This window comes from Pavona decussata, unplaced genomic scaffold (genome assembly GCF_977016875.1).
Source record: "Pavona decussata unplaced genomic scaffold, jaPavDecu1.1 SCAFFOLD_38, whole genome shotgun sequence".
In the NCBI taxonomy this organism is placed as follows: Eukaryota; Metazoa; Cnidaria; class Anthozoa; order Scleractinia; family Agariciidae; genus Pavona; species Pavona decussata.
The window spans coordinates 6241020-6266335 of record NW_028145460.1 but is presented as its reverse complement, the minus strand read 5'-3'; the positions used below and the strand labels follow the sequence as shown (position 1 = coordinate 6266335).

Sequence of the window (25316 nt, the reverse complement as noted above, 5' to 3'; positions counted from 1 at the left end):
ATGATCTGAATGTTAATTCTCCTGACTAAAAGCCATACATTTCTTTTTGAAGTTTGTTCAGAGAATTTGGTGTTGTATCAAACAATATCACCTAGTTGATGATTTTCTTTATTCACATCACCTGCCTGATTGACAATGTATTGATAATGAGAGGAGAAATTACATATGAGTACGAGAGGGAAAATGTCTGTCTTGGAATCCTTTGTGTTTATCTAAGAAAAGAATGTAAATATTACTTATTAAATTGTATCGCAGAAAAAAAATGATATTTTTCTCACGTTATGTTTTGTTTAAAATTGTAATGAATAATTTACTGTAATTTGGTATAATTACACTGTAAACAATTTTTACGTTTTGTTGGTGTTCTTCAAATGACAGAGTGAGTATAGGCACCGCGTGATTCAATCGCATCTCTGTAAAAGGACACTAAAATTAATATATTAAATTCCGACAGAAACATGATAATTTGAGTTATCTTTTCGAAATCTTCTAATTTCGAAGCGAAGACTGACCAGCTGGCCCGATAAATATTTTTCCAACTCCACAATTTTTATCAATCGGGGGCAATTCTTGGTGCAATCTGTCCAATGTGTTTCGTAAAACAGTTTGCAACATGGCAAGTTATCATTCTTATCATGAAACGGGACCCTGGTATACAGCTATTTCAATTAACGTTGTCGGATCAAAGCTTAAAGCTTAAAGACATCTTCAAAGAGGCTGCCACCTCATCCACTTGATATCCTAACATTTCTTTCTTCCAAATGGCTCACCATCGTATATCTTCAATGGACGGACAAGGCATAGTTGATTTTGATGAACTTATTCATAAAAGTAAAGGTTGTTCCTTTTTATCGTTTATCTTTATTCATAAAATCCACAGAATCTTGAGGTCTTGTCTTGCAGCTTTATACTTTGATTTGACAAAGTTAATTGAAATAGCTGTATTTCAGGAGATTCATGGAAAGATTTCCGCACAGCCCAATACAGTAATTATACATGCACCACTGTCATACTAACCCTCTTCCAAAAACGACGATCATGAATAGAGTTTGAGTCGCAAAATGTATACATAATTATGATGGGGCTGTGCAGAAATTTTGCCTCATAATAAGAATATTCTAAATAAATGCCCAGTCACAGTGTTTCCAATCATACACTAAAATGAGAAAAAATTCAGAAACCTATCAATCAACCCATAATAAAGTTTCTATAGCAGTCTAGGAAAGTCCAGCTTGGCCGTTCTCTATTTTGAGATCCCTCTCCTTAACGTCTAAGTTCCTCCTTCTCGGGGTTCTCGATCCTCTTAGGCATAGGAGCGCGCTCCGACCAAATTGCAAAGGACACTTTCGCCCTGACCCACGAAATTGTTATGGCGTAGCTCTCTTGCTTTTTTGCAGATAATAGCTCGGCTAATCTTGAGTGGTATCTCAGGCATTCGTCAGCCATCCCTAGCCTCCCGTCGTTGTGAACACCAGTGGGGTGAACATCAATGGAAATTGTTCTTTTATCTTCTGAACCAAACACATATAAATTAGCTTTTATATACAACATGTTGATATTTTACAATTTTATGACAGCAAACTGTGAAATCACTCACGTTTTAATAGAATCAAATTGTATCTACTAGATTTTATTCTTTTAAATAATAAAGTTATCATTCCATTTATTATTATTATTATTATTATTATTATTATTATTATTATCATTATTATTATTATTATTATTATTATTATTATTATTATTATTATTATTATTATTATGCGATGCCTCTCGCAGACAAAGGTTTAGCCCTCAACAAGCAAGAGTTCAGAGACTCGCTACGCTTGCGTTATGACTTGCCCTTAGTCGATTTACCAAGTCATTGCATATGTGGGGATAAATTCACCGTTAGTCACGCCCTCTCTTGTAAAAGGGGGGGGGGGGGGGGGGGGTCGTAGCGCAGAGACATGACGGTGTACGGAACTTGTTAACGACACTCATCGACAAGATCTGCAATAATGTCGAAATCGAACCACGCCTTCAACCCCTGGACAACGAGCGATTTCATTTGAGGAGCGCTGTTACAAGTTCTGAGGCAAGTTTGGACATCAAAGCGGGAGGTTTCTGGGCAAGAGGAGTTAAGACATTTTTTGATGTTAGAGTTACGCACGTCAAGTCCAAGTGTTACCAGAGCAAGCCAACATCGGAAGTGTTCAAAGAGCAAGAAGAAGAGAAGAAGCGCAAGTACCAGCAGCGGGTGTTAGATGTAGAAATGGGTTCGTTTACGCCTTTAGTGTTTGGAACCAATGGCAGAATGGGAAACGAGTGTCAGCGGTTCTTAAAGCATCTCGCAGACAAGATAGCTCAGAAAGACACCGAGCCTTATCATGTTGTAATCACTTGGCTCAGGACACAGATCTCGTTTGACCCCTTAAGATCGGTACATGCATGCGTCAGAGGTTCGCGAATGCCGTTTCGTAGCAAGATAGAGCAATCATTAGACTGTGAAATAAATGTCGCTAGTGCGGATATCTGAAATACGTGTCTATATGCTTTTATACTTAGGTTTTTTTATGGACACAGGTTTAGCCGTCATTAGTGTGATTCGATTGTATGATCTTGATATCTCTATATAATGGAATTCTTTATTTTATAGAATTTGAACTTTTATTATTAATTATATCTATTTCCTCTTCTTTTATGTAAGGTTAAGTTACTTCTTTTTTTAGAATTTATGAATGAATAGTGTTTCGATGATTTGATTGGATTTTTTGTAACAGCGGGTTGATTGTAAGTAGGATTTTAATTGAGGTTTTGTAATAAAGATTTTTTTATTATTATTATTATTATTATTATTATTATTATTATTATTATTGTTGTTGTTGTTGTTATTATTTAACATGGAACTATTATCAAGATGTTCAGGGACAGCTTTTTGCAAAGTTTAAAAGCATTGGTACATGTAGGAGGAGGTTGAACACTGAACACTGAATTGGTTGAATTATGTAGACACCTCACTTCCTAAAATCCTTCATCCGCAACAAAGCTCCCCCGTCCCACTTGAAGTTACGCTTTGCTGCTCTTGAATATGCAAAATTTGTTACTAACAATACTCAAGAAAATTAAGGCATGGGTCTCTAGTTATTTACTCAAAAAAGCAAGGGGGTGGTCTATCTTCTGAAGATTTAGCTGTGACGTCGTAAGACTTTGGCAGCATAATATGCTTACAAATGTTAACATATCGACATAAAGAACTTATGCAAATTAGGTCACGTGACCTTTCACGGATGCAAAATTGAAGAAAACTTTTGAGCAAAAATGGCACCACTTTTTATTGCCTCCCGGGGGCTGCCTGTAGTTTTAAAACTTTACCACTGTTAGTCACTTTATTCCTGTGCCCGGGCCTTTTTAAATATTCCCTCAATTTTGAAAATAAACGGCCAATTTTACTTTGGGGGGACTGGGCACTAGTAAAAAATGCCGTTTATGTTTTAAATTAAAGAAATATTCAAAAAGCTCGAGCACAGAAATGAAGTGCCTAACAGTGGCAAAGTTTTAAAACTACCGGCAGCCTCCAGGAGGCAATAAAAAGTGGTGCCATTTTTGCTCAAATGTTTTCATAAATGTTTCGGCCGGTCACGTGACCTAATTTGCATAAGTTGTGTATGTCAATATGCTGACATTTGTGAGCGTATTATGCTGCCAAAGTCTTACGACGTTACAGCTAAATCTTCAGAAGATTGACCACCCCCTTAATTTTTTGAGTAAGTAGCTAGAGACCCATGCCTTAATTTTCTTGAGTAGTCAGCCTACGGCTGAAATTAATAGGATTTGACCCCACCCACTCACTGCCTTCTCCACAAATTACACGTGAAAACCATACCTATCAGAGCTGTGCCAAAACACGCTTGATAAGGAATAAAAATAGTAGAAAACTTGGCAAGTTGTCCATACTCGTGACAATTGCCTTGCCCTTGAGACAACAAACACCCTTGCAACGAGAATCGCGTATTGCTGAAATTGTCCAAAATGACCGCTCAAAACCAGAGAACGCCTTCTTTTGCTTCCGTTATTTCTGTTTTGTCAATCGTGTTGTACTGCGCCGGATTTTTGAGAGTAGAATTGGAGTTGAACGAACACAAGGAGAGATTAAATGCTCTTGAAAAGGCCGTCGCAGAGAATAAGCCGGCGACAAGCGAACCAAAGCACGCAAAGACAACAAGGAATGTCCCTGGTAAGTTTGTGCGAGTACTGAGAATCGCTGTAAAAGAAAAGCTTCATGGTTTAGTGCCATTGAAAAGCTTTCCTTTTGGATTCAATCCACAAATTCAAACCTGAAAACTGTTTAGCCCAGCACAGAGTAAACAGTGCAACGGGATCTGGGCGCATTCTCAGTCAATTAACTTGAATATTCCCACTGTGCCCTTTCTGTGCCTAAAACAGTTTTCGCGGACTCAAACATCCAGTAAAGCTCCACCTCTGCCGCTCATGATTATTTAAAGCTTGTATTTGAATAGTTAAACTTCAGAATTTCATCCATAGTCTTAAACTGCCAGAACCACCTTTTTCAGCTTGATAAGCAAGATTAACATCACCACAGGACAGTACACGAGTGCTCATCTCAGCAGCTTTCATTTAAATGATGACCCTTTGGGATTTCATCAACACTCTCAAATGTACGTTAGAGCAATCTTACATCAAAGGAACTGCATGAAAAATGTCTCAGTAGCTTTTATTTGCGATCGTTACCAGGCCTTTACGAATTTGCACGGGCCCGTCATATCCAACAGTTAAAATGTGTAGTGCTAAATGTACAAAGGTTTCTTGCTTACGTAAAGACTGGTTTTACTGCCGTTAAGAGAAAGCTTACTGAGATATAGTGATTTTCAAATAGTGGTTGATCGCCTGCAAAAGAAAAACACGAATTTAAGTTCAGGCCTAAACAAAGGAGTGTACGGAATGTTTGCGTGTTGATGTTCTTCATCCTGTCTGCTCTGACAAAGAAAACAGACGGTGATGAAGTCAAGTTCTAAAATCAGTCAAAAAAAAAAAAAAAAAAAAACCTTGCAACATTGCCAAGAGCTGCACAATAATTATTCTTCATGGTGAAATATAAAAAGTTCCTTATACGGAATACTTCAATATAGCGCTGTTACGAGAACTGTAAAAACCTATCGGAAGTAAGCTTTACTCTAGCGTTAATTAATAAGAAAGAACCAAACAACCAATGAGAATAGTCATATTTATTGCGTTTGTTTGTCATATCAGTGCGCGTTGTCTTCAAACGAAAGGTCTGGACGCTCGCGAGGCTCGCTTGCTTCGCTCGTGAGTATCCATAAGTTCGACGCTTCGCGCCTCTCGGTTGATTTAAGAGAAAAATATTAAGAGAAAAAACCGAATGTTTTGCATTATAACATACTCTAAATTGCCAAAAGCTAGAAGGTTTTTTTTATCGAAAATTTCTAAAATAAAAACATTAACTTGAACTAATAAATGCTAAAGAATCGCTCCTGCCTAGAGACGACGGAACTCAGGGTTAAAGAAAGTTTAAGAGTGGAAGGGAATCGGCCGCACCCTACTACCGATTTTAGCAAAATACATGGCATCTACTCTGTGGTTTCCAGGTATTTTTAATTGTATTTTTAATTGTATTTATATATTCTGTAAATATATACTAATCAACTGCACTACCCGCCTAGATTAGCCTATGCTATTTGCGGGCTAGTGCATTCTTGCCTTACCTTCGTGAAAAATGTGCTTTAATAAATTGAATTGAATCGAATTGAATTGTGTCCCGTGTTTACCCGGGACCCATATTTGTGTAAGCTAATACGGTGGCTTTTTTGGATACTTTAGCTAAAAATTTAACTTGCAGAAAGTTTCAGAAAAGGAAATGTTAAGTTGGCTGTTTGCTTTACGAAAATGGAAGCTGACCTTACTTCGCATTTTTAACGAGATATTTGCGCCTCCGAAAACGAAACTAGGTATTAGCTTTTTAGCGTTACGAAATTTCAGCCGGCTGAGATTTCTTCCGAATTACAGAGGCGATTTAAAAGGCCTTTTGAACAGAGATATCCACCGAAATGAATCTTTGGGTGCCCCTAAGGTAGGCAATGAAAATAAGAGGAATAACGACTCATATGACAACAGGCCTTAAAAATACTGCATCTTGTTGTCTTTTCTTATATCTTTCTAGAACTTCAGCTCTATAAGCCACATCGAAACAGGCGAAACGTGGATATAATTAAGAACTGTACGAGTTCTAAACACACCGTGGAAATGATAAATAAAGAATTCAGACTTTTATCTGAGTTGAGACAGCGTCTCTGTCAATCAAAGAGTGCCACGTGTCCGTCCGGTCCCCCAGGTCTTCCCGGTCCACCTGGACCAAGGGTACAGAAAGGAGCCCGGGGACGAAGAGGGCACAAAGGAAAAACCGGAAATAAAGGAGATCAAGGAATCATGGGATCGCCGGGAAAGAGTGGTAAGCAAGGCATCATGGGACCTGTGGGGCCTCAGGGAGAAGTGGGACCTAAAGGAGACATGGGATCCGCAGGTTTGCCCGGGGCTAAAGGAGAACCTGGTGAATCGATTTCAGCTCCTACCGTTGCTGTTTCCCCTACAAAGGTGACTGTCAATCAAGGCGGGTCAGCCTCGTTTCAGTGTTCAGCCAATGGTAATCCTGAGCCTGCTGTAGTGTGGAGTAAATTGAACAGTCAGTCTGAAATAAGTCAGTCAGCGGTTTTAGCAGGAAGATTGCGTTTACGGCATGTAAAAGGAAGTGACTCTGGCGTTTATCAATGTTCAGCTGAAAACATCCTGGGAAAAGCTCTGGCAGTGGCTCAATTAGAAGTTAATGGTAAGTCTTTTAACTTTGCTTCAGTAACAAATAAGAAAAATTTCCACCTGCACGTCAATACCAAAAGAGAAAGACCACAAAACAGAAGAACGCACTCAGGCAAAACATGCGAACCTGAAATTCATTTTTAATTATAATAGGGGCACTAAGGAAATTGCTGGGTTTACCAATAATTGTATTTCATTGTAGTGTTTAAAAGGGTCCTGGCCGGACAGTCAACTTCATCATATGACGATTATTTTCAACTTAAACGACATGATATTCATGATTATGATATTAGGAATAAGAACAAACCAGTTATTGATAGGGTTAAATTGGAATCGACTAAAAGAGCAGATATTTTTAATAATTGTTTGTGAATTCTAGTTTTATTCCTTTAATCTCTTTTCATATGGATGATTTCTCGATTTCTTATATAGCTTTTTAACATCCAGTTTTTTTTAACGCAGGACCCATGTTGATAGCAGTTTTTATAACTAAAATGGTCATCCTGCATAAATATGTTATTATTATTATTATTATTATTATTATTATTATTATTATTATTATTATTATTATTATTATTATTATTACGATTAGCTATCGTACAGCAGCGTAAACAACTAATCAATCGATGTTGTCGACTGGCTTGTTGTATCAATATAAGTAGCACCGTGCTGAAACGACATGAAACAGTAATATTTACCGATGAACGAAATCATGAAGTTACTGCTGTCCCAAGACCGATGTTTATGACCCTTTTATCAAGAAACTTTTTCATGTATATGGTTTATTTTATACGTGAAATATCTCTACTTTGTTGCAGTCCGTCCTTTTGTTTCACTTCATCCGGGACCACTGCACGTCATTGAAGGAAGCAACGCCACTCTTTCAACTTGTCACGTGACTGGTCATCCTAAACCAATCGTGACATGGAGCAAGTCATTTGGTCAGCTGCCACAGGGGAGGGTGCAGAGTAATAACAGCGTTTTGAGACTTTTTGATGTTCGCAAAGCTGATTCTGCCGATTATATCTGCACCGCCACTAACCTGTTAGGAAGCGCTGTACAGAAAACTCTTTTAGTAGTAGTCTCCCTTCCTCGCCTCACTATTAAGCCACCTGCTGAAGTTGTTGCATTTGTTGGCGGCAATTTAACATTGAACTGCAGCGCTACTGGTGATCCACAGCCAGCATCAGCTGGAAACGACAAGGAGCACAACTGCCAGTTGGACGGAGTCACCAGCAGATATTTAATGGCGCTTTAGTTATAATAGACATTAGGAACGAAGATGCAGGGAATTACATTTGTGTCGCGAAGAGTGCCGGAGTGTTTGCCGTGGAAACTGTGACCGACGTTGAGATTCCTGTTCAAGGTATGACCTTAACGTCACTGTTACGAGAAGTTGCCATCAGGACATCCTAATACAATGCCTCGTTGTAGCTAGTTTACTTTATCTTTTCACAGTAAGTTGGCGATGAGCCGGGAAAAAAGTGAAACGTAATGAAATGAACAATTAGAGACCAGGAGTCCCTGATTTTATCTTTAATTGAAACGAAATAGCTAGGTTGTCGACGATAGGAGAGTAATTTTGATGTTGAGACACTAAATAAGTATCTGGGTATCCGACATTCAAATAAGAACAGGAAAAAAATGAACGATATTTATTTTGAATACTAACATTTTATCTGGGTAAATTATCTTAACATGAATAATCGATTGACATATTTGACATGAATCAATATAACTAGATAAAAAGAAAAGGATGACTTACAACTGTAAAGAGAAATTAAAAAAATAAGGTGAATTTTGCTCTGTTCTCGAATACTTTTTAGTTGGCGTTTCAAGTATAAGAGTAAGTGGCCACTCATGAGCTTTCTGATTACAGACCCACGAAAGTCATGTGATCATCAAAAAGAGTAAAATTTGCGTAGCATTATCTCGTTTGTAATAACATTTTCATTATAGGTCGAGACTGTTTATCCTTATTAAAGTCAGGCCATACACAGAGTGGAGTGTACTCTGTGAACCCAGACAGAAAAGGATCCTTCACCGTGTACTGTGACATGCGCACTGACGGCGGAGGATGGACAGTGTTTCAAAGAAGACAAGATGGCTCGGTAAACTTCTATCGGGGCTGGAACAATTACAAATCAGGATTTGGTCAGCTTACGACTGAGTTCTGGTTAGGAAATGACAAGATCCACAGGCTGACGGCCTCTAGACCCAGCTCTCTGCGAGTGGAGCTGGAAGACTGGAGCGGAGTTAGAGTATATGCCAAATATGGCAGGTTCAGCATTGGTGATGAGCAGGCGCAGTATCGACTTGAAGTGAGTTCATATTCAGGGACAGCAGGAGACTCGTTAGTATATCATAATAACATGGCGTTTAGCACAAAAGACAGAGATAATGATAGGTTGGGTAGAAACTGTGCTGTGATATACACTGGCGCCTGGTGGTACAAAAATTGCCACTCCTCCAATCTCAACGGAAAATATCTAGGGAACAAGAATGATGACCGAGGAGCCCGGTGGTATCACTTCAGAAATATTCTTTCACTCAAATTCACCGAAATGAAACTGAGGCCATCATCCTGAAAAGGAATATAAGTTACGGATCAAACGTTCGTCATTAGATTGAAACAGGATTGAAACAATGATGAGTATGAACACAACATAGTGTATCCCTCACACCTCATTCAACAGATAATCCGTCTTAGGTTATTTTGAATCAATCACTCTCAACAGAACGTAAGAGAGTATGAACACAATATAGTGTATCTCTCACACCTCATTCAATAGATAATCCGACCGTCTTAGGTTATTTTGGATCAATCACATACAACAGGACTTAAGAGAGTATGAACACAACATAGTGTATCCCTCACACCTCATTCAATAGATAATCCGACCGTCTTAGGTTATTTTGGATCAATCACAATCAACAGGACTTAAGAGAGTATCCCCCAACACGATCCTTATTACATAGGCAGCTATAACTAGTAGTGGTTAATTATTCTTTCGTTAATATTTGCTATTTTTCCTTTTTAATCAAATCACTGATATATCGTGTTTCCTCGATCGAAGAGGGATCTTGACGCTTACTAAACCTTTCGATCTTTACAAGCGTCAAGATTCGAGAGCGCTGTTTTTTAAAGAAGAAGCTTCTTTTAATGAGATCTATTTACTAAGCCAAATTAACAATATTTGTGTACAAAGCCTGTCTAGAAAAAGCTTAAACGCTACTTTGCCTGTTCGAGGTTATTTCAAAAAGAACAGTATCGTGTTGTTAAGATATATCTTTTTGGTTGGACTCATTGAGTGAGCAACACCTTGATGTTCAGGGGCCAGCACTTATCTCTGTTGAAAAGGCGAGGCGTAGTTCCTATTTTGGGCGGCGCGTTGGACGCGCCGTCTTCTGAATAAATACGTTACACGGCTTCTGAGCACGGCAGTGTTGGCGGGTGATAATTTCAGCTCGTTTGATGGCACAGTGTATACAATTGTATATTTTAAGGACAAAGAGCAAAGGACAAAGACTTGAAATCGATTTAATAACTCAGAAATTCATAAAAAATCTTAGAATTAAAATCGCTTGGTTTTATTGGCTGATCACTGCAACCCAGAACACCTTTCATATTAGCAGAAGAGAAACTTGTCCTGAAAGGCAGAAATCCACATAACAGAATACCGTGTTAATTTAAAATTGAGAATAAGATGACACGATTTTTTAGCCTAAGAAGGTTTTCAGTTCCTTATGTGAATTCAGCAATAGTGTAATGATGAAAGTAGTTAATAGCCGTAGTTGTTGATATTCATCATGGGGAGTATGCTCTGTTATCGTTATCCACACAAACTGATACTGATATAGAATTGGTTTGGTTTCTATGGACATTTCTATTTTATGGCCGTATTCATTAATATCAAGATCTCAAGTGTTTGCTGTATTTTCCTGTTTCACATGGCCGTCTAGTTTAGATTCTTTCACTCCTCTGAAAAGTTACACATGCGTTCTTCGAACAAAAATATGGTCTTAGACCTTGACTTGGTGGTGAGAACACAGAGAGGGGGGGCGGGAGGGGGGAGGGTGGTGAGGGCATAAGGGAGGTAAGACCACAGGGGAAGGGCGAGGGAAGGGAATGAGAGCTCAAGAGGAGGGGGGTTCAGAGTGCAGTGAAAGTGGAATATTGAACGATTACTTTAGCTATAAACTTAATCTTTTGGAATCTGTGTGTTGTAAAGTTGTAAAGGTTGAATTTTTAGTTTAGGTGATAAACGTTTTCTGACAGCACACACAGACTTAGTCTGTATGTTGAATAAGATTTATTTTCCAAAAAATTAATTCTTTATATATATATTTTTTAAATGATTTAACCCTTCAGTTTAAAGGGTTACAAACCTCAATAGTGACTAGCATGTAATTTCTCCTTACAATACAACTGCAAGTCATGAGAATAAAGGAAATGATTAGTGAATATAAATTTCTTGGCCTTTTAACAAATTCTCCCAACCTGCGCTATAACAAGTATATGAGAACAGTGAGGAGATTTTACATGTTAATACTGGAGCTGAAATGGTTAATAAATTAAGACAAAAACGCTGAAGCTGCCCGCTGCGTTTGTTCTCTAATTGAATTTTACTTGCTCAAAATTTGGATGGCTGGAAGTAGTTGAGAGAAAAAGATAAAAAGTGTAAATAATTTTATAGTGAAATATTGATCAGGTTGGAGAGGCAAAAACCTTAGTAATGAGTTTTTCTGCGAATGAGAATAATAGTTAGGGCTGGGTGATAACAATGATTTATTAGGAGGCCTCAACTAACTACTGATGTCTGCGTTATAAGCGCGTGTATTTGTCAAACGTACCGAAGATATTATGAGCGAGCCTCAGAACATTTATGAGCAGGATGTTGATTAACTGAAATTTTTAAAAGCGTTATTGATTTGAAGATTGGTCAAACTGCATAAAGCAAACTGTTTTTAAAGTTTGTAGGAACTTGAGTTATAGCAAGTCAGTACCGCTAATTTAGACTCTAAATGTTTTCAGAATTAAATTTTCAGGAAAGTTGTACCTGCGAAATAATTAGAATGGAATAAAAAACAGGTGTAGTTTCAATGCGCTTTTACCACAAAAATTGTCAGGCGGTTAAGGACAGAAGACTGTGATTTCAAGAACTCTTGTAGCATTATGCATATTAATAAAACGTCAGTCAATGCATCTTAATGTTCAAAGCACGTGATTTTGCTGATTGAGAATTTGCTTATATTTGAGATTCAGAGTAAAACGTTTTTCAATAAACATTTTTAATGCTCCTTATTTTGAATTGACGTTTCTGACGCTAGCGTCAGTAGTATAAAGGCCTGACTAAACTAGGAAACATTTTTGCGGAACGATCGTTTCTTGTTTTGTTTCCGGGGTGGCTAAATTAGCGGGAAGCAAACAAAATGTTTTGCTACCCCGGTGGCAAAACGAGGAAACATTGTGTTGGAAAACAAAGGGTTACGCATGCGCATAATGATAAACTGACCTCCGAAGAGATCTGGGGAAATATTCTCGTCCTCATCTGTTCATCGATTTGACAGTAAGGCACTTCCATTTTGTCTCTATTCATGTTGTCTTCATGAGTTACATCCCACAAACAGGCTCTGTCCTCATACAAGGCAATGAGTGCAATAAATCTCCTCGTCCTTCCAATTACTTTCCTTCTTTCCCTTAGTTCCCTTTTCTATGACCTGTTTGTGGCTCTTCTACTTCGACTTTGCCGTCAGCCATTGCTGTACGCACACCATTGTTAGGAATAATTGTCAGCATTGCTTTCATGGTGGCTATACTGGGAAACATGTTTCGGAGGCAAAATTTTTGTCCGGGAAGCATAAATGTTTTTGACCTAAGGAAAATCGTTTTCTTGTGTGCGGGCAGCAAAATTTGCCTCCACAACATTGTTTCCTGGTTTAGCCAGGCCTTTTAACTTAGGGTTGAGGATACTAGATCAAAATTGAATCTCGCACGCCCCAACTTCTATCCTACTAAATCATAATGAAACATTCGCTGGTATATACCCCAGATACAAAAATCATACAAAAGCTATATTTTATAAAAAAAAAAAAAAATAAAAAAAAAATCGCTTGCATTTCTAGGATGAAAAGGTCAAAGAAAAACTACATTATGTAAATATTCGCTGGTGTTCCTGGAAAAAAAATCAAATAAAAGCTATAATATGAGAAAAAGAAATCATATAATACGTTTAATCCATGCATGATGTTTTTTTTGGAAAAATCAAGCTTGCAGAAAAATTGCACTTTTTTTGGCTTCTTTGTAACCTGAAGCTTGAAAATAGAAACAAGCAAACGAAAGTAGAATCTGAGAAATGAGTCAACACGTAAAAAGAATCCGTTACAATAGAAGGCATTAAAACGTTTTACACAAGAAAAACAACCAATGACTGGGTACTTTTATTGCCGCGATTTGTTTGGTGACTGCGTGTAAGTGTCTGCTCGAGTGGAAATCGGGTAACAGTTACGGGAAACTAGGAGCCCCCACCCTCTCCCTTGCTATTAATAACTGTAAAATGTAATGTAGCTTTAATCTTCGTGGCGATACCATGATCGTTCAAATTAGGTTAAACCGATGAACAAAGGGGATTGTGGAGAGGGTTTTAAAGATCTTCTACTCTCCCTTTACAATCCCTATTTTTAGACCCTCTTGATTCTTAAAATGTATTCTGGGTTAGCACTTCACGGCAGCAGCAACTATCACAACAGCAATAACAACAACAACAACAACAACAACAACAACAAATGGGTAAACAACAAAGTTTCACAATTACTGATGGTTCACTGAAAATGTTTACTTCCCCCCACAACCTACCTCCCCCTCCCTATCCCGAAATACGCTCCGCCATCCGTGAACATGTTAACTGAACTGTTTTTAGTGTTTGCCTAACTTTCCCGTTCCTGTAGTTGCCAAAAGAATTGTTAAATTCAGACCATTTGGCCCTCCGTATGCCTTTCAACACATTTATAGTCGGGGATAAATTTATTAATTTCAACACCACACGATACCAAAGCTGTGCCAAAACATGTTTGAACTTTGCCTCCTATGATAACAAGATAAGTAACACAAATAGCTGAAAACTTGGCAAGCTATAGACATTCGTGATCATAGTTTTGCTCTCAGAGCTACATATTGGTAAAATCGCCCAAAATGACCGCTCAGAAGAAGAGTTTGCCTTCCTTTACAACTTTTATTTCGGTTTTGTCAATCGTGTTGTACTGCGCCGGATTTTTGAGAGTAGAATTGGAGTTGAACAAACACAAGGAGAGATTAAATGCTCTTGAAAACGCTGTCGCAGAGAATAAGCCGCCGACAAGCGCGGGCGAGCCAAAGCACGTAAAAGCAACAAGGAATTTCCCTGGTAAGTTTGTGCTAAGTTCTAAAAGTTACTGAATTATCGTTTCGTCTTGAGTAATGCTGAAAAGCTTAGTTCCATTTTGGATTTAACCAGCAAATTTTAACGCTAAATCTGTGATTTCGCACCTTTCATGGTAACCCGGCAAGCACAACACCGGAATTACTCCGGTAGACTTGAATGGCCTGCGAACTACATTCAGTACAATACCATACCTTGTATAGCATAATAAACAAAGCCAGCTGCCAAGAAAGGAATGGATACAGTCATGGTTGGCGATTTCATCCACAGACTCAAAACTCAGAACCAACTTGTACAGCACAGCATATTAATAAATAAACAGCATCATAGGAAAGTACTATTTAAAAGATCAAAAGGTTTTCTTTGAGAAGGAAAAAAAACTTAGAACTTTAGGATTTCATTTACAGAATTAAAGTCACAACCACAATGTTCATCACCTAAAAAATCACCACGAGAAAGAACTACTCATAACTGAGATCAAAGGCATTGTAATTTTAGTTATCACACCTTAGAATTCTACTGATGCGGAACACATTCAGACATCGGGACCAACGGATGAGCGGCAAAATAAACAGCGCCACACGAATCTGACTTCTCGTGAGAACAAATGCTTTTATCTGACTGGCCATACTTCAGGGTTTCATCTCGATTGTCACAAAAGTCAGAATCAGTTTTTATATAGCATAACTAACAGCATCACAGAAAAGACTGGGACCATGCAGCTTTCATTTTGTCTGTCGGTTATTTCATGTATCAGACTCTGAAGCGTGTTGCCAAATGTAACGTTTTCCTCGATTGTAGGTTACTGAAAGGCTTATTATGTAAAACTGCGATTACCGAAAGTAAATTAGGGTAGTAAAGATCAGAAAACTTGTTTCAAATAGTAAAGGAATATACAGAATATAGTGCGCGGTGTGCAAGTGTTCTATGCAGCTGCGTGCAGAGTTCCTGTCTAATGTAGCCTGCGTGGCAGGCGCTAGAAAGGGGAAGGGAGAAGGGAAATCGGGCGCACGCGACGCTTCCTTTTCCTTTTCCCCTCGCGTCACGCGCGCCCAATTTCCCTTCTCCCTTCCCCTTTCTAGCGCCTGCCACGCAGGCTAGTCTAATGTGACAATTACGAAAATGGAAGGTTATCGGGTCACGTTCTAGAACTTTCTCTTAGTAATTCACAACATATTTAGACGACTTGAAAAAAAGAAAAAAACTCAAAAAAGGTTAGAAAAGATTCCGTTGCACCTTGGTTTCTTTACTCCAAGAGTGAAGCCTTCGCACAGAAAGAATAGTCAGTTAACATTTGCTAAACATTCACTAACTCATCCCGCGTAAACGCCCATAGGCGTCTTGTTAGATCTTGTTGCACATCCGTTGAAATATATATAATCCGAAAGACAGAAAGCGTTGTTCAAAAGTAGACACGTTCAGAATAAGATGTTTGACTCAATAATTCAAATTCGGCTTCCGTTATAATGGATATCCAAAATTATCATTCAACGTATGTTTTTCTTCCTTTTCATTGGCCGAGAGCAGACCAGGTGACCTACAAATAACTGCCTACAAATAATGGTCTGCTCATGCGCAATACTGTTGAACTTTGTTTTGCTACAAATAATATCCTGCTCATGCGTAATTGAATACACGCTCTTGTGTAAAAATGGCACAACGCTTCCCTGAGCTATCAGAGAGAATTAAATAATTATGAAAAACAAACTCGGTGATCGAATGATAAAACAATTGTTGAACTCAGTTATCGCCAAATAGCGTAATTTTCCAGTGTCTCGCAGAACAATTATTTGCCTTAGCCTTCGGCTTCGGCAAATAATTGATCTGTTTACCACTGACAAACCACGATATTTTGCTCAACCCCATCCAATAATTGTTAAATGACACGCGAACATATCCTTGCCAACGCCCCTGCTTTTTCCCTCTGCTTCCTTATTTTTAGTATTATTTTTTTGGTAATCAATAACATGCGGATATATGGTTGGAAAACATTTCTCTTTAGTTTAATATCTTTTCTCTTAGAATCAAACCTTTATTCAGTAAAAAGGTTTAACTTTTGCGTCAGTATAAGGAATTAAATATCTCAGTGTTACCAATATAAAGAAAACGAATAAGCTGCTCTCTCTTTTGACGTGTTTGTTTCTCGATATTTTAATGGAAAACTAGTTTCTCGAATATCGTGTTTATGTCATGCAGACATTTCTCTTTAATAACAACACCGTCAAAAAGTAGTAAATGCGACACTTTATGTCCTTATCCCCCTTGGGACTAAATAAGATGTAAGATATGGTCCATTTGCTTTTTTTAAAGAATTGTACTAGTTCTAATTTCTCAACTAAGTGCTAACACAGAGATTGGTTTCCATTTATTCCTTCATGTACGTCTGTGGCTCAATAATTGGGTCTTAAATGACTCCGTGTTTATTTTCCTTCATAGACTACAAACTGCATAGAAAAAGGCGTAATGCGGATGTAAACACTACAGAGGCTGAAAGCACAGCGAAAATGATGCAAAAAATGAGGAATTTTTTTTCGGAATTGAAACCGCATCTCTGCCATTCAAAGGGTGCCAAGTGCTCGTCTGGTCCCCCAGGCCCTCCCGGTCCACCTGGATCGAGGGGACAAAAAGGGTTCCGTGGACGAAGAGGCCAGAAAGGAAAAACCGGAAACAAGGGAGATCAAGGCATTATGGGAGCGCCGGGAAAGAGTGGTAAGCAAGGCATCATGGGACCTGTGGGGCCTCGAGGAGAAGTAGGACCTAAAGGAGACATGGGATCCGCAGGTTTGCCAGGAGCTAAAGGAGAACCTGGTGAATCGATTTCAGCTCCTACTGTTGCTGTTTCTCCTACAAAGTTGACAGTTAACGAAAGCGGGTCAGCCTCGTTTTTGTGTTCAGTTAGTGGTAATCCTGAGCCTACAGTAGTGTAGAGTAAACTATACAGTCGCTCAGAAATAGGTCAGTCAGTACAAGTAGGAGGGAAACTGAATTTACGGAACGTGAAAGGAAGCGATACGGGTGTTTACAAGTGTTCAGCTGCAAACATCTTGGGACAAGCGCAAGCAGTAGGACGGTTGGTTGTAAATGGTGAGTTGATGAGATACGAATAAATAAACGTCATTAACAAAGTTCAATCATTTTCATTACCCGCTTACTTTATAGCTAGCAGAAATATTTTTACTTCAGAGATGAAAAAAAGAAAAAGACACAGTTCCTTTTTGGAAAGGGTGGAAATGTCAAAAGCCTCATGATACAAAGAATATGAACTTAAGGTAATTATAGTTCTTTTCTGGCGACTGTAAGGTCATGGCATTTGAATTAACCTAGTCTGGGATTCAACATTTGTTTTAATTTGCCGTGCGTTTGAAGATGTTGTCTGCTGACTCACTTTTTCCCAAGTATGATAATCGAATCCTCGAGGTCATTCCATAATCATATTTCTTGTTTTGAATTGCAGTTCGCCCATATGCTTCTCTTAACCCGGGACCACTTTACGTCGTTGAAGGAAGTAACGTCACTCTTCCAACTTGTCACGTGACTGGTCACCCTACACCAGTTGTGACGTGGAGCAAGTCATTTGGTCAGCTGCCACAGAGAAGGGTGCAGAGTAATAACAGTGCATTAACAATATTTGATGTCCGTAAATCTGATTCTGATAACTACATGTGCACAGCATTTAATATTTTAGGAAGTGTTGTGCAGCGAACTATTTTGATTGTCTTTCCCCTTCCAATGTTTATCGTGAGACCTCCAGTGATTTTAGAAGCGATTGTAGGCGAGACTTTAAATTTGAATTGCAGCGCTGTTGGCAATCCAAAACCAGTCATCAGCTGGAAAAGAGAAGGTGCACGGCTTCCAGATGGGTGGAGCCTCGATTCAAAAGACTCATTGATTATCAAGAGCTTAAAAAGAGAAGACACTGGCAACTACACGTGCGTAGCAACAAGCGCTGAAGTTTCCAAGGTCCTCGCTACAAGCTATGTTCTGGTGACATATAGAGGTATGTGAACGATGCAAAAACTCCACAGACAAAACAGGTACAGTCTAGAGGCTAAACTTCACAGAAGTTACCATTTATTTCGCGAAAGTACTCACTCTTCGAACCGGTAGAGAACTCACCAAAAATATGAGAGACATTGATTTAGGGTCGATGGGTTGGGAGTTTCCCCTTAATGTTCAACAGATCGTAAAAATAGTCAAGACAATTAATTCGGGCCATGCCTGAAACGGAGCCGGATGCAACATTTGCACAAAGAGCGCTAAGTGATCATTAAGAGAGGTCATGGCGTTGATGTAAAGCGCGATATTTACCCAATGTCTTAAAAATATGAACACGTTAATTGGAAAATGTATGATGGGATATTCAAGAAATCACGGAATTTGTCTACACGTAATATATTATTTTTAAGGAATAGTTATCTGCGTTTAAGGAATAGTTATCTGATTGATGGTACTGTCGACATCACGAAAAAAAAAAAGACAGGAAAAGAAAACGACAACAACAAGAACAACAGAAACAAATACAAAAAAGCTAACACCTACAGGGAAACAAACAAACAAACAAACAAACTTGTGCGAGTGCTTGCGCATGTGCTCTGTTTAAATATAATTGCTGTCTTAAATCACTTATATAAGGTACCGGCAATTTTCGGTATGATTTCGTGGTGATTTTTTTTCAGCGATTTTGATTCGGTGGCACAGTTAAAACGTTAGAGGAAATTTCGACCAGGGGCCAATTTAACGTTTACACTTATAACCAAAACTCCGGGTCATGGTAATTACACGCGCATGTTTAAATTGAGTCCACTCAAACATTGTTAGAAGTCTTTAACGGGAATTATTGAACTCTTTTTTCTTTTAGTTTCTGTTTGTGTATTCATGTAAAACGAACGGCCCAGCTTGTAGAGTACAAGTGTCAGGTTGTTTCCAATGAAGGTCCCCTAGTAGCACGGGTCACATTTATCCTCGCTCTCCAGTTGCTCCTGTACATGTAATATAAAAGTAGGGGTGCTTTCCATTCAGTAGCCAAAATGTTGGGTTAGAAATTTCGCACATTTTTCCGAGACTTTTTCCCAATCGTTCGAAACTTGCAATCTCGTTGGTAAAAAAAAAAAAAAAACGCACGTGATGGAGGAAAGATGGCGCTAGATGACAAGAACATTGAAATGGGAATTTTTTTTAAATTCCAACCGGTTGCAACATAAAGAGTGGAGTACCTTCAAAGGTCGTCCGTTTGTTACGGAACATTTCCTTGCGCGTGCGCGTGACATTCACATTCGAACTGGTTAAACAGAAAGTTCTGGCCGCTGAATCGAAAAAGTACCAGGTCTTCACATGATCGTTCTCAAACTCGTTAATAATTCATCAAGAGAAAACAAAGAAAATCACTTCTGCGATCGTGGTTTGGGTCAGTGTTCCTGGTAACCATAAAATTTTGCCAACCTCAGCCTTGAATTTCTCCTAAAATTATAGATAATTTGAGATGCCAAATCAAACACTCGAAAGTGTGTTTCATCAGATATCCAACACCTCAAAGTCGTTTAAAAAAACTAGGCTGATGCTCGTTTTTTCAACCGACTTGTCAGTGTTTGGATATCTGATGAAACACGCTTTCTCGTGTTTGACATATTACATAAAAATTCTGCGTTGCTCACAGGTCCTCGACGTACGTTATCCTTCCTTTGCAGGGTTTTGCCGCAGTGTGCATGTACTGTTAATAAAAACAAATATCTTGTGATGTTGTCTGCGGCACAAAGACAGTTTAATGGCTGGAAAACTCAGGTCCCAGTTATTATTCGCGCATGCTCCAATTGAGTCCAATACACATTGTTAGAAATCTTTAACGGGGATTATTGAACCCGTTTTTAAACTTATTATCGATTTTCTGTTTGTGTATTCATGTAAAACCAGCCACCCAGCTTGTGAAGCGCAAGTGTCAGGTTGTGGCTGATACAGGTTCCCCAGTAGCACGGGTCACATCTGTCCTGGCTCTCCGAATGCTCCTGATCTCAAAGTAGGTCTTCAGGTCATCTGTAGTAGGCACTCCTGCATCGCGTTTTAGGGCCTCGTACGTCATTCTCCTTCTGCAAAGCTTTGCCATCACTTGCGTTGGTTCCCGCTAGAAGAAAAATATTAATTAAACAAGTCAAAGGGTGAAATGTTATCTGGCGCACAGAGACAGTTCAATGGCTATTGTTATCCATTACTAAAACCATGCCAAGATAATATTTGCGAACGTTTCATACTTTGAAGATGTCGGCATTTTTAAAAGCAAGCGTCTTAATTTTGTTTCATCAGATTGCTCTGATCTATTAAAATCAGGCCATACACAGAATGGAGTGTACTCTGTGAACCCAGACGGAAAAGGATCCTTCACCGTGTACTGTGACATGCGCACTGATGGTGGAGGATGGACAGTGTTTCAAAGAAGACAAGATGGCTCGGTGGACTTCTATCGGGGCTGGAACGATTACAAATCAGGATTTGGTCAGCTGACGGCTGAGTTCTGGTTAGGAAATGACAAGATCCACAGGCTGACGACCTCTAGACCCAGTTCCCTGCGAGTGGAGCTCGAGGACTGGAACGGGGTTAGAGTGTATGCCAAATATGGCAGGTTCAGCATTGGTGATGAGCAGCCACAGTATCGACTTGAAGTGAGTTCATATTCAGGGACAGCAGGAGATTCGTTAACTTGGCATAATAACCTGGCGTTTACCACAAAAGACAGAGATAATGATAGGTGGAGTAAAAACTGTGCTGTTTATTGGACTGGCGCCTGGTGGTACAAAGATTGCCACCAATCCAAACTCAACGGAAAATATATGGGAAACAAGAATGATGACCGAGGAGTTCGGTGGGTTCACTTCAGATCTCCTCTTTCACTCAAATTCACTGAAATGAAACTGAGGCCTTCATCATGAAAAGAATATAAGTTACGGATTAAATGTTCGTCATTAGGTTGAAACAAGAGAGTATCAACACAGCATAGTGTATCCCTCAAACCTTATTCAATAGACAATCCGTCTATGGTTATTTTGAACCAATCACACTCAACAGGACTTAAAAGAGTATGAACACAACATAGTGTATCCCTCACACCTCATTCAATAGATAATCCGTCCTAAGTTATTTTGAACCAATCACACTCAACAGGACTAAAAAGAGTATTAACACAACATAGTGTATCCCTCACACCTCATTCAATAGATCATCTGTCTTAGGTTATTTTGAAACAATCACACTCAACAGGACTTTAGAGAGTATACCACAACCCGATCCTTATTACATAGGCAACTACAACTAGAAGTTGTTTATTATTCTCTCGTTAATACATGTTATTTTTCCTTTTTAATCAAACCACTAATATATCGTGTTTCCTCGATCGAACAGGGATCTTGACGCTTACTAAATCTTTCGATCTTTGCAAGCGTCAAGATTCGAGAGAGGTGTTTTTTAGAGAAGAAGCTTTTTTTAATAAGATTTATTTACTAAGCCAAACAGATAACATTTGTGTACAAAACCTGTCTAGAAAAAGCTAAAATGCCACTTTGCCTCTTTCGAGGTTATTTCAATAGGAACAGTATCGCGTTGTTTCATATTTCTTTTTGTTTGGACCCATTGATTAAATGTAATGCATATGTATACTATAGTTTTAGTACATTGTTGTGCTTAGGGCTCCCATTGATAACAGAAAGCTTTTTGCATCTGAAGGGGCTATCCTGAGCGGTATAAATCAATAAAGGTTCTTCTTCTTCTTCTTCTTCTTCTTCTTCTTCTTCTTCTTCTTCTTCTTCTTCTTCTTCTTCTTCTTCTTCTTCTTCTTCTTCTTCTTCTTCTTCTTCTTCTTCTCCTCCTCCCCCTCCTCCTCCTCCTCCTTCTTCTTCTTCTTCCTCTTCTTCTTCTTCTTCTTCTTCTTCTTCTTCTTCTTCTTCTTCTTCTTCTTCTTCTTCTTCTTCTTCTTCTTCTTCTTTTTCTTCTTCTCCCTCTTCTAAGCAACAACTTGTTGTTCAAGGCCCAGCACTTATTTCTTTTACAGAAGGCAAGGAGTGGCTTTTTCGCGCCGTCTTCTGAATAAATAAGTAACGAGGCTTGTGAGAACGGCAGTGTTGGCAGTTAATTTCAGCTCGTTTGATGGCACAGTGTTTACAATTGTATAGTTTCAGACAAAAGTTTGAGACAAAACGAAGGCTTCAAATCGACCTAATAACTCAAAAATTCATAAAACGTCTTGAAATTAAAATCGCACGGTTTTAATGGGTGACCACTGTGAACACCTTTCATCGGGGGATGAGGGAGAGAGGGTGGGGGATAGGGTTAATGAATAAGCCGAATTCATATTAGCAGAAGAGAAACTTGTCACAGGAGGAATTCCACATGACAGAATACCGTGTAAATTTGAAATCGAGAATCAGATGAGACGAGTCTCCCGCTAAACAAGGTTTTCAGTTCCTTATGTGAATTCAGCAATAGTGTAATGACGAAATTAGATAATAGCCGGCGGTAGCTGTGGCCAGGATATTCATCATGAGGAGTATACTCTTTTATCTTTATCCACACAAATGTTTAACTGATATAGTGTTGGTTTAGTCATTTGGACATTTTTATTCTATGGTATTCATTAATCTCAAGATCTCAAGTGTTTCCTGTATTTCCCTGTTTCCATGGCCGTCTTGTTTGGATTCTTTCACTCCTCTGAAAGGTGCACATGCTATTTCTTCGAGCATGGTCGTAGACTTTGACTTGGGGGTGAGGGCATTTCGGGGGGGGGGGGGGGGGTTGGGTTAGGGCACAGGGAAGGGGGCATATTGAACGACTACTGTAACTGTCAACTACAATCTGTGTGTCCATCATTATCCTAATCGTTAAAATTTTTAGTTTAGGTGAGAAACGTCTTCTGACAACACACGCAGACTTAATCTGTAGGTTGAATAAGATTTATTTTTTTTAAAAAATCTATATTTATTTTTAACTTTTTTAACCCTTTAAACCTCAATAGTGACAAGCATGTAATTTCTCCTTACAATACCACTACAAGTCATGAGAATAAAAACAAATGATCAGTGAATATAAATTTCTTGGCGTTTAAACAAATTCTCCCAACCTGCGCTATAACAAGTATATGAGAACAGTGAGGAGAATTTACATGTTAATACTGGAGCTGAAAGGGTTAATAAAAACAAAAGGTTGAAGCTGCGTTTGTTCTCTAAATTGAATTTTACTTGCTCAAACTTTGGATGGTTGGAAGTAGTTAGGAGAAAAAGATAAAAAGTTTAAATAGTTTTATAGTGATATATTGATCAGGTTGGAGAGGCAAAAGCCTCAGTAATGAGTTTTTCTGCGAATCAGAATAATACTTAGGGCTGGGTGATAACAATGATTTATTAGGAGGCCTCAACTAACAACTGGTGACCGCGTTTTAAACGCGTGTATTTGTCAAACGCGCCGAAGATATTATGAGCGAGCCTCAGAAAATTTATGAACAGGATGTTGATTAACTGAAATTTTTAAAAGCGTTATTGATTTGAAAATCGGTCAAACTGCATAAAGCAAACTGTTTTTAAAGTTTGTAGGAACTTGAGTTATATCAAGTCAGTACAACTAATTTAGACTCTAAATGTTTTCAGAATTTAATTTTCAGGAAAGTTGTACCTGCGAAATAATTAGAATGGAATAAAAAGCAGGTGTAGTTTCAATGCGCTTTTACCACAAAAAATTATCAGGCAGTTATGGACAGAAGACTGTGATTTCAAGAACTCTTGTAGCATTATGCATATTAATAAAACGTCAGTCAGTGCATCTTAATGTTCAAAGCACGTGATTTTGCTGATTGAGAATTTGCTTATATTTGAAATTCAAAGTAAAACTTTTTTCAATAAACATTTTTAATGCTCCTCATTTTGATCTGACGTTTCTGACGCTAGCGTCAGTAGTATAAAGGCCTGACTAAACTAGGAAACATTTTAGCGGGACGATTGTTTCTTGTTATGTTTTCGGGGTGGCTAAATTAGCGGGAAGAAAACAAAATGTTTTGCTGCCCCGGTGGCTAAACGAGGAAATTGTGTCGCATGCGCATAATAATCAGTAAACTGACTTCCGAAGAAGTCTGGGAATAATTTTTGCATATTCTCGTCCCTGTCTGTTTATCGATTTGACAGTAAGCCACTTCCTTTTCGTACCTATTCATGTTGCCTTAATGAGCTACATCCCACAAACAGGCTCTGTCCTCATACAAGGTAATGATTGCCTCAATCTCCTCGTCCTTCCAATTCCTTTCCTTCTTTCCCTTTTCTATGACCTGCTTGTGGCTCTTCCACTTCGACTTTGCCGTCAGCCATTGTTGTACGCTCAACATTGTTAGGAATCATTGTCAGCATTTTTTCATGGTGGCTAAACTGGGAAACATGTTTCGGAAGGAAAACATGTGTTCGGGAAGCAAAGATGTTCTTGACCTGAGGCAAAAACGTTTTCTTGTTTGCGAGCAGCAAAATTTGCCTCCGCAACAATGTTTTCGTAACATTGTTTTCTAGTTTAGCCAGGCGTTTTAAAAGGGTTTAGGGTATTGCATCAAAACTGATCTCACACGCTTCAACTTCTATCCTACTGAATCAAAACAGTCGCTGGTATAAATTTCAAATAAAAAATTCACATAAAAGCTTTATTTTGTAAAAAAAAAAAAAAAAAAAAATCGCCTGTATCCCTAGAATAAAAAGGTCATAGAAAAACTACATTATGAAAATATCTGTTGATGTTCCTGAAAAAAAAAAATCAAATAAAAGCTATATTATGAAATAAAAAAAAAAAAAAACAATCATATGCTGCGTTTGATCCATGCATTGTGTGTTTCTTGGAAAAGTCAAGCTTTCAGAAAACAAACACTTTCTGTAACCTGGAGCTACTTGAAAATAGAAACAAGCAAACAAACTCAAAAACTGAGAAATGAGTCAACACATAAAAAAGAATCTAACTAAGAAGGCATTAAAATGTTTTACAAAGAAAAAGAAACAATGACTGGGTATTTTGATTACCGCGATTTGTTTTGTGGAATAAAACTATAAACTAAACACAGTTTTTTTTCCC

General features: G+C 38.5%; 1 protein-coding gene and 2 pseudogenes across 3 annotated transcripts in view; all 3 read left to right on the top strand.

The window, feature by feature from the left end:
• The window catches only part of LOC146483845 (uncharacterized), a 78149-nt gene extending 55170 nt beyond the window's left edge, over nt 1-22979 (top strand). The window contains exon 8 of the mRNA XM_085105611.1: nt 22344-22979. The gene's annotated coding sequence lies outside the window, so the exon portion shown is untranslated. The remainder of the gene's footprint in view (nt 1-22343) is intronic.
• Nucleotides 3942-10873, top strand: LOC146483847 (uncharacterized; annotated as a pseudogene). The gene is made up of 4 exons (XR_014863843.1): nt 3942-4213; nt 6176-6838; nt 7644-8191; nt 8785-10873. The product of XR_014863843.1 is annotated as an uncharacterized LOC146483847 (transcript).
• Nucleotides 13959-21806, top strand: LOC146483846 (uncharacterized; annotated as a pseudogene). Its single transcript, XR_014863844.1, has 4 exons — nt 13959-14228; nt 16680-17327; nt 17698-18240; nt 20538-21806. The product of XR_014863844.1 is annotated as an uncharacterized LOC146483846 (transcript).
• Nucleotides 22980-25316: the final 2337 nt, after the last annotated feature.